Consider the following 10,030-nt stretch of genomic DNA (forward strand, 5'->3'; position numbering starts at 1 on the left):
GACAGCGCATGCCTTTTATGCCAAATCTTCTCAGGCTGAAATATTAAAGGTGCAAACAATAAAACAAGGCCGACCCACGAAAGAGGCCGCGTTTCTACCAGAAAGCGTGCCTTCGTGCATAGCGTTCACCGCCAGCGTTTACCGGTAAACATTACGGTTACTTAAGCTGCAGTTGCCGGAAGTGTGAGAAACAGTCAAGGATCTTTGAATGCTATCGCGTTCCACTCTTGAAGGCGAAGCTTAAGCGTCCTCCCAATTTTAATGAAATTGTGGTTTTCGCACGTGAAACCCAACATTTCCATTCAATTTCATGCTTTTATTGCCAAACAATAGCACTCGCTTTCCTAATTTCTATGAAGAGTACCCTTTATCAGCGCTTGTCTTCATTCCACCTATTATCATTTGTGACGCATATAAAGCTTGTCTTGCGAATGTGCTCCTTTATTATTCTGTAGTCGGAGAGAACTAAAAAAAGTGTACCGAGTAGCATGTTGCGGAAGACAGACAGACAGACAGAGACAGACAGACAGACAGACAGACAGACAGACAGACAGACAGACAGACAGACAGACAGACAGACAGACAGTCAGACAGACAGACAGACAGACAGACAGACAGACAGACAGACAGACAGACAGACAGACAGACAGACAGACAGACAGACAGACAGACAGACAGACAGACAGACAGACAGACAGACAGACAGACAGACAGACAGACAGACAGACAGACAGACAGACAGACAGACAGACAGACAGACAGACAGACAGACAGACAGACAGACAGACAGACAGACAGACAGACAGACAGACAGACAGACAGACAGACAGACAGACAGACAGACAGACAGACAGACAGACAGACAGACAGACAGACAGACAGACAGACAGACAGACAGACAGACAGACAGACAGACAGACAGACAGACAGACAGACAGACAGACAGACAGACAGACAGACAGACAGACAGACAGACAGACAGACAGACAGACAGACAGACAGACAGACAGACAGACAGACAGACAGACAGACAGACAGACAGACAGAAGAACTTTATTTTATCCTGGGGAGAGGGTGGACTAGCGACCCTCCATAGGCGTCACCCACGTCGGGACCGGGAGTCCAAGACCCCCTGCCTCCTCGCAGGTCCCCTGGATCGCCCATAGCTGGCTCCGAAGGTCGGAGCTCGTGATGCAGGTGTAGAAGTCGGTATCCGCTATGCGATGGACCCTGGAGTTGATTTGTAAGCGGGGGCAGCCCCACATGATGTGATTAAAGGTGGCTAATTCGCCACAGAGAGAGCACTGAGGGCAGATTTCCATGTAGCTGGCCATTATGGCTGGCGACGGAAAGGTGTTCGTTTGAATTAGTCGGAAGGCTATCTCCTGGCCTCTGGAAAGTTCTTTGTGCGGAGTGGGGAGGGTTCTCCTACCTAGCTTGTAGTGATTCGTGATCTCATTAAAGGTGGTCAGCGCGTCTCCGCCGGTAGCATCTCCCACTCCACTCAAACATTTCTACCATGTACACGCTGCTTATTACACGCTGAGTCACAGAGTTATAGCACTTTTTAAATGCATGCAACAGTTTTATCCTGCGATATTTCTGTACCACTAATTTGTTCGATTGAAAGTCATAAATTTAACTTTCTTCTAATGCTTGCCACACGCGCCGCTGTCGGTGTACATTTTTATTGATTAACTAATGTGAATTGCTTCAGCCGTATGGTAACTACGAAAAGAAGGACGTATCATAAATAATGTTGATCATTTCAGTAATCCAGACATCATATACAGCGTATTCTTTTGCTGCCTAAACTAGCAATATTAATTTCTTTAGCGCTACTTGCCTTCAGGAGATAAACTCCTACTTGTCACCAGTATCCAATCCCCCAAAAGGCTGACGCTGCGGTGTCCATACATTGCTAGTTTTTATCACGGAACCTGCTCATAAAAGTTTGAATGGTGTTCTAGAGCTTCCTTGTGATAATTTTGAATGTAGTAAGATAATAATCCAAAATCCCGAGAACTTTATACGCCAAAATTAGCGCAATTCACAAGTGAGAATAACTTTTACTTCTTTCAAGATCATCCGGCTGACAGACGCTGACATACTGCCATTGTTGGTGCAAACAACAATAATTTACGTAAATTCAGCCCTCGCTGCATAGATATTTGTGCATTTTTATTGTATTTAAATTTGTCTGGCAACAATAAAATGCTTTTGTTTCATTTCGTCTAGCTGACTCCGAGGTATAAAAGTATTCTGAAGCCGCAAGAAGTCAGCCTGAACCACGCATCCACACTGCTTTCAAAGCGGGACCGATTGATTTTCCTTGGCGACTTCAATGCATGGCACACCGAGTGAGGGTACAGGCGAGATACGAGCAAGGGAATCGATCTACTCAGCGCCACCCAGGCCCACGAGTTACTGCTGCTCACACACCCGGGAGTTCCTACAAGGATAGGCAACAGCGTGACTCGGGACACTACGCCGGATCTTACCTTTATCAACAATGACAACGGTGTTACCTGGAGTAACCTCGAGGAAAACTTAGGCAGCGACCACTACATCCTATGCACGACGGTGAACACGGCAAGGCTCCGCCTAGCCTTAGGGACGGCCAGGCTGACGGGCTGGAAGAAATATCGAGAACGCCAGCAGACAGCCCCCTCGACACCCACTACGGCAGAAGGATGGAGTAATTTCCTAAATGAACTCTATACTGCCACCACTAAGGAGCTCCAAACCACACCAGACACGATCGCTATAGACAACCACCTAGCTCATCTCTGGGAAGCTCGTAGAAGTCTCAGCAAGAGGTGGAAAAGACAGCGCCACAACCGTAACCTAAGGCGACGAATAGACCGATTGGCGGAGGAACCAAATACCTACGCTCGAACACTCAATTACAACAACTGGCACAGCTTCTGTGACTCCCTCAGAGGCACACTGAGCACCAAGAAGACATGGGCCATACTGCGATGCATGCTGGATCCGACCAGTACGCGCACGGAAACGGCTAATGTCATGCGGCGACTCACAGGAGAGTACCAAGGGACGGAGACTGAGCTGTTGCAACAACTCAAGACCACCTACACCGGTGAGGCTCAAACACCTACAACAGCTCCGAAAGAATACCATGGGGAAGCCAACGAAGATCTCGACGCCCCCATCACCTTCGCGGAACTTTACGCAGCCGCGCAGACTTTCAAAAATAACACAGCACCAGGACGAGACCGCGTCACCAATGCGATGCTTCGCAATCTCAGTGACATAGCCATCGGACAGCTTGTGCATTTTTTCAGCTATCAGGCTTGGAGGAAGGCAGGTCGGGTACCAGCGCCATGGAAATCGGCCAACATCATCATGATCCCAAAACCTGGTAAGCCGCGAGAGATCGGACAGCTGCGGCCCATCTCATTAACATCGTGCATGGGCAAGCTCTTTGAAAGAGTCGTGCACACCCGGCTGGAGAATCACCTCGAGCGTAACAGCCTTCTTCCGGACTCGATGTTCGGCTTTCGCAAGGGAGTCTCTGCCCAGGACGTCTTCCTCATGCTAAAAGACGAGGTCCTCGGCCCTCCCCCGGGCAGCCTAGACAGAATCCTGCTCGCCCTTGACGTTCAAAAGGCCTTTGACACCATATCTCCCTCCGCCATACTAGAGGACCTTGAAGACGTCGGATGCGCAGAAAGAACATTTCATTACATTCAGGACTTTCTGCGTGACCGCACTGCAACAATAGCGCTCGGAGCGTCACGGTCGCTCCCATATGAACTGCCGGGCCGCGGCACGCCTCAAGGTGCAATTTTGTCTCCGCTCCTATTCAATATTGGAATGCGCAAGCTCGCCCTACAGTTACAGGAAGACGAAGACCTCGGCGTGGCAATTTACGCCGACGACATTACGCTCTGGGCGACCAAAGGCTCATACGGGGACAGACAAAACACAGTTCAGCAAGCCCTAGATATGGTCGAATCATACACAAAGCATGCCGGTATGAAATGCGCACCGAGCAAATCAGAATACATACATATTCGACCACCAAGAACTCAAGCCAACAGAGCTCCACCGTTACAACTACTTCTAGACGGATAACCTATCCGAAAAGTACAGCAGCTACGAGTGCTCGGAATGCATATACAGGAAACGGGCAGTGCCGGCATCGCCCTGTCCAAACCCAAGCGCACAATTTGCAGTGTTAGTAGCCTCATTAACCGAATGGCACGTAGCAGAGAGGGAATGACGGAGACAGACACTATGAAATTAGTACAGGCCTTCGTCATAAGCAGAATCACTTACGCTCTTCCTTTCCAAGCGGCCCGACGAACTGACATCGACCAAGCAAATCGACTGATCCGGATTGCCTGCAAGGCGGCACTCGGCCTGCCCGAAAACACGAGCACTGACCGTCTCAGCGAGCTGGGCATGATGAACACATACGAAGAACTCGCCGCGGCCACACTCATGGCCCAGCGCGAAAGACTAAACGCAACACCCCAGGGGCGCTCCGTGCTAACACGACTACGATACCCCCTAACGCCACAGTTCTGCGGAGACGAGACCATACTTATGCCACCTGATCTAAGAACAAGAATCCATGTGAACCCCATCCCACGTCACATGAACCCTCACTTCCACGTGAAACGGCGACAAGCCCGAGCAGCCATCCTGCGCAAAAGGCAGGAGGACGCAGACACATACTTTACTGACGCGGGCTTATACCCCAGAGGTGAGACAGTGACTCCTACTTATGTAGCTGTCGCGACAAACAGGGGGAGACCGATCGTAGCAGCGTCCGTACGCACGACTTCAAGCGCCACGGTGGAATCCGCGGCCTTAGCCCTAGCCATCCGAGACGCTGACGCCAAGAGCCAGTCGGCTTATATACTCACAGACTCGCAAGACGCCTGCCGCCTCTTCCTTCGGGGAGTTCTACCGGCCGGGGTCCTTCGCATACGATGACCAAGCCTCCAAATGGACCACGGGATAACCTGGTGTCCCGCGCACACCGGAGTGGAAGGCAACGATCGGGCGGATCGTCTGGCTCGAGGTATAACAGGCCGAGCCGCGATACATACCGCTCGAATGGACGCCTTTCCGACACCCGGCAGCACACCGAGAGACATACTTGAGGCACAACGACTAGGAAGACGATCCAAAGCTCCACCTCACCCCAAGCTCAACAGGCGACAGGCGAGGAACTGGCGCCGAATACAGACAAACACCTACCCACACTTACATAGACTGCACAAAATATTTCCCAACAAACACAGCGACAGATGTCCATGGTACGACTCCATCCCTACTAGAACACATCCATTACCAATGCACGCAGTGTCCGGCAGACGCCGTGTCGCCGCTAATTAATGATACACTAAACAATTGGTCGTGGGAGGCGCGACTCTTCGAACTGGACTTGGGAAGCCAAGTGCGCACCGCAATAGCAATGGGGCCCTGGAAGAGGGGCTCCACCCACAGTAACCAAGCACGATCTTTATTTAAATAAAGTTGTTTCTCTCTCTCTCTCTCTGAAGCCGCATTAGAGATGTTGACATCTAATTGAACTTTCAGTGATCGCGAATCCTTTGAGAGTGGGTACAAAGTCTCTCTTGAAAATGAAATTGCGGTATAATCCATCTCACGCTGACTGTCGGCGGTAATGCGTCAGCACTGAATTATTATAGCCACAAAACAGACTGGCACCGTCGAAACGAGTTATATTTATGAGGTGTGCACTGCAGCGGGACTCCTCTATGGACCTTCCCTAACAACACTCCGCGCCTTCTAGCGCCGCCGCCACGATTGCTGCGCCTGACCCCCGATATGCATGGTGCGGCGGTGCGCGCGAACGCCGAGAAATGCGTCATGCGTCAACCGGGCTCCTTTCCCGCGCTTCTTTCTGGACATGCTACGCCTTGTCACTGCCACGGCCACTACATAAAAAAAATGTCGCAGTTTCACCCGAAAGGCGATGAAGCATCAATTGCGATAGCAAATTAGTAGAGAGGTATAGGGAGTAAGGATAGTAGTTTTATCAGCTGTATAAACTTGGACATGCAGCAGCACCGGCAACGCGCAGAAGTGTTGCCGACGCCATCGGCGTATTGCCCGCGTTCGCACCGAACGCGCGCGGCGTTGGCGACTGTTGGGGGCGGCTCGGAGGTTTTCGACGAGATCAGAACGGGAAACTAGTCGAGCAGCGTCGGAAGTCTTTACCACCTTCTCGTCTTTACCAAATTTGGTGCCGCAGCTAAACGTCGCTTCCCCTCCCTCCCGTCCCCCCACGGCCTTTCGCGCGACGGAAGAAGTCGAGTTTGCTCTCTCTCTCTCTCTCTCTCTCTCTCTATATATATATATATATATATATATATATACATATATATCAAAATATATCAACAAATAGAAGCACGTAGGAAAAACATAACAAGACTTTAATGACTTTCGGCCGGGGTCCGCCTTCAAGAGTCTTGATCAAGGCCGGACCCCGGCCGAAACGTCAGTAAACTCTTGTTATGTTTTTCCTACGTGCTTCTATTTTTTGAACTACTTCTTTGCCGGCTCCGGTTACTCTTTACGTCACTGATATATATATATAGTGATTGTAAATTAGGAAAGAGACGCTTCATTCTGCAGCCCTTCAGGGAGCACGGTGCATTACGCACGTTTGCTCTCCGCTGTGCGTTCGTTCCCCGTGAAAGCGCGCGTCCCTCGCGCGCTTTCACTCGCACATACATTGAGAGCCTAGATGCAACCACATACAGCATACGGCACGCGGCGACGATTTCATCGCCGTTGACGTCATACGGAACTTCACGGCGACGGCTACGGTTACGGTGATGGCGATGGCAGAAATCCGCTTTGAGTGTCCATATAATTGCGCAATAAAAGGTGCGGCCTGCTGCGTCGCGTCACCGTCAATGGGCGAGTGCGTCTAGACTAGGGAGTCTTCATGCAATGCCGTTTGCATGTAGGCTCCCTAGTCTCGACTCCGTTGACAGTTGCGACCGCTGTGTTTGCAATGGTGAGGACGCCACTTGCTCCGGTACGCAAGGCAGGGGCCTGTTCGTGCTACAATATGGTTGCCTTATGCGTGTTCCGCTTAGCATCGGAGAAAATTAAGGGATCCTTTTCGTCATTCTAGAACGGCAAATTTGTTGTGGCACCTACTTAGGTACCCAAGTTGCCGTCAGACACGTTCATTGAAGAGGGGCACACAACGATAAAATTTGCATTATGTACGTTCTTTGGTTGCTCGAGGAATACAGTTCTTTTTTTATTACCACTTCACAATTTCTGATTTCTTCATTCACTTTTCTTGCTGTAATCGCTCTTTCAGAGGTTCTTATTGCCGCATGGGTGAAGTCAATTGTACAGGAATGAGTAAGGCTATAAGTGTATACACAGATCATTTATTCTTTGAAGCCAACACAGTGTAACACCTTGCGCTTTCCTCCAACAACTTCGGTCGAAATAGTCCCTCGAGGCGCCTTATTTTGCGAGGTTACTGAACAGAGGCTATGAAGGAGCGAAAAGAGTACCGAGTTAGTTTATTCTGAAAATATAAATTATTGAAGCCTTGCGAGAACAGTAGGGCGCGCCTCACGTACCTAGAATACGTGACCTGCAAAGTTTTCTTCCCAACGTTGAAGCGACTCGATGTTTCGCAACTTTGCTACTCGAGCCAAAATCACCGCAAAGGCATGTGGCGCAACCTACACTATGCAGCACGAAGACAGAAACAGATTTAAACGTAGCTTCTGAGATAGCCTGCGCACCTTAGCTCCGGCCGTTTCATTCGGCGCTTTCTCAGGCAGCAGCGTGAAGCGTAGCCTTCGAGATTGCAGCGGAGCACCTTTGCTCCGGCCGTCTCAATCGTCCGGAGCACAGGCTACAGTCTAGCATAGCCGAGCAAGGGGGCGTGGCCGGCTTTATCTGCATCGGGGTGTTCGAAGCCCTGAGGTCGTTGCGGTGCCGCTGGTGGCACGGAGAGCCTGAGGAAAGGACTTTACAGGTAAGCTGCGGGCGCTCAGAAAATGCTTCGCATTGCGCCTATCACGTTGAAAAGCATTTCACGTTTAGGCCATGCCCCGGTCTCTCTCAAGAATTGCTTTGCAGGCGCCCGTGTTAAGTCAGCAATTTGCTTTCGGTGCGTAGCCTATACGTGCAATTTTGAAGCTGGAAAGAGTAACAAGGAATAAGCACAAACGTTATTCCTTCGGGAAGAACAAGTTACCCCAATAAGGATGGGTATATGCACACTTGTGGACAAGGAAGGAGACGACGAAATATGGCTTATTAAAAAAAAACGTTTCTCTTTTCTTTTTCATTGGCTTTCTTGGAAGTTTTCTGGCTTTCTGAATTTAAAAAAGAAATGAGCAAGATCCTCGACTTTACGCTTGTCACCACAAATGAAGTGTGTGCGAATTCATACAGTAAAACCACCGCCTTGTAACCTGTCATTTCCCACAAAGAACGCAACAGAACACGTAATGCTCGATAGACCTACTCCAACCATGAAACTCCCCCTTCAACTTTTTGTGGAATCACTTTGCCGTTGTCGTCGCTCTCTTTTCGTTATCTGCTGTACGAAAGTGTGTGCACGCATTCGCATCGCGGTGTACATATGTATGCACACCGCGACGTACCACGCTATGCGTCCTTAATCCAGGCTTGCCCTCAAAAATGTCCTAAGCAGGGAAAAAAAAAAAGATTTGGTTCTAACACACAGTTTAAAAATACGACCCGGTGCTTGGAGGTGCACTGTCATAAATTTACAAACGCAAAGGCGAGCGCCAAAGACAATGTGAAGTGTGCGAAAAGACTGGTAACTGAAAAGAAAACAAGCCAATACAGTCAGCCAATAGCAAGCAGCGCTTACGACTGACAAGCTTTTTGAATTCGGCGCCTAATGTTTCGCCTACCCCATTCTTGGCCACTGGGCATGCGCCCCTTGTGTGCCCAACCTTGGAAAATCCCACAAAACCGGTATGCGCCACAGTGACAAAAGGGTCATAAAAGCATTTACCTCTTATATCCTGAATTTCTCCCGTGAACAAAAGCATTCGAATTGCACTGAGATGCTCCTCTGAAGTTATAATATCCAAACTTAGTCTCACACCGTTTGCTACCCCAGTGTTATATTAGAAAACTGAAGCGCGCGTCGTGCACGAAACAATGCATTTACATTCGCATGTTCTAGCACTGAACAAGCTTTGACTTGGCAGGTGAACCGTCTCGCATCTTATGCAAGTCTGCAAAACAGTCGGTATTGCAGAGGTGGAGAGTTCAGTTTATGCACCTTAATGAATGCAGCTTCATGAGTGACTCGAAGTGTTCACATTCATTGGAAACATGCTCAAAGCGTTGTTTCCTGAGTCAGAGATGGCGACGCGCTTGGTTCTTTTGGTGGATGATAGCACATGATGTCAAAAACAGGATTTTTTTTTTCGCTTAAGCTTCGCGTTTCAACTTGAACTGGGTATGTTGTGAAGTTGCGACAATGGGATAAAAAAGAGTAACAATATGTAGATATATGTCGTGGTTCTTTGAGCAGACAGCTCTCTTACCATCCTTATCTTGACAACCATCATACATCGCCTTCATCCTTGTGAAATCGCTCTGCAGGGGTCCCACCGTGTGCATGCGCCATATTTGTATGCGTGCATCTAGGCATAGCTTGTGAGTGGTGCATAAACATGACAATTGAATAAGATGAAAATTGATACTTGTGCGGCGCGTAATCAAACATTTCACGAGATTTCAATTTGCATTACATGACATTACGCATCGCATCTCGTTGTATAGCCGTTGAGTAACCGATCCCCCAAAGCACTGAGTCACGTAGGTTGTCCAAAATTTGATTTCAATCTGCATAACCGTGTTGCTCCGCGTGTAAGGAAGGCAATGCATTTCCGTTACGAAAGAACTGTGTTCTAAAAAATCTGTTTATTGCCTGCTTCCGTTTTCTTAGGGTTTTTGAGAATATTCGCATCGCCGCACTGTCACGATTAATGCGAGCCTTCTTGGG

Source organism: Dermacentor silvarum, chromosome 3, assembly GCF_013339745.2.
Source record: "Dermacentor silvarum isolate Dsil-2018 chromosome 3, BIME_Dsil_1.4, whole genome shotgun sequence".
NCBI lineage: Eukaryota > Metazoa > Arthropoda > Arachnida > Ixodida > Ixodidae > Dermacentor > Dermacentor silvarum.